Source organism: Colossoma macropomum, unplaced genomic scaffold (assembly GCF_904425465.1).
Source record: "Colossoma macropomum unplaced genomic scaffold, Colossoma_macropomum, whole genome shotgun sequence".
Lineage (NCBI taxonomy): Eukaryota > Metazoa > Chordata > Actinopteri > Characiformes > Serrasalmidae > Colossoma > Colossoma macropomum.
In genome coordinates, this window is record NW_023494784.1 from 34,299,952 (window position 1) to 34,300,589 (window position 638).

Here is a 638-nt window from a genome sequence, read left to right on the forward strand (position 1 = left end):
CATCAAGAGGAACTTTATTGCCAGTAAACAGTGGAATGAATGTGCAAGTGATAGACCATTACAAATAGCAGCGTATATATATATATATATATATATATATATATATATATATATATATATACACACACCGATCAGGCATAACATTATGACCACCTCCTTGTTTCTACGACGTGTCTGATCCACTCGTACCAGCGCAACACACCACCACCACGTCCGTGTTAGTGCAGTGTTGAGAATGATCGACCACTGTGAGTAGGAAAGTATGGATGAGCAAACTGCTTGTTTCTAAAAGTCAAATTTCTTAAATGACAGTGTTAAATAACCCATTACAGACTTTCTTTTTGGGAAGTTGTTGCACTCACAGAAATAAAAAAGGCTGGTAAACAGAAATAAAATATTTAAATCTATACTATATATAGATAAATACTATGTTGATAAGAAACAGAAAAATGATTCCAATGAACTTTGCAATAGATATAATCCCAAAAGAGAGGTTTTATTATCAATGGTTTTAATTTTAATTTATTTTATTTTAACCAGAAAATGAGTAAATAAATAAATTATCATAATAAATGGTTTTATAATTTTTATAAAGTCCCTCCACCGCTATTTTACGTCACACCCTGTCCAACGTCATG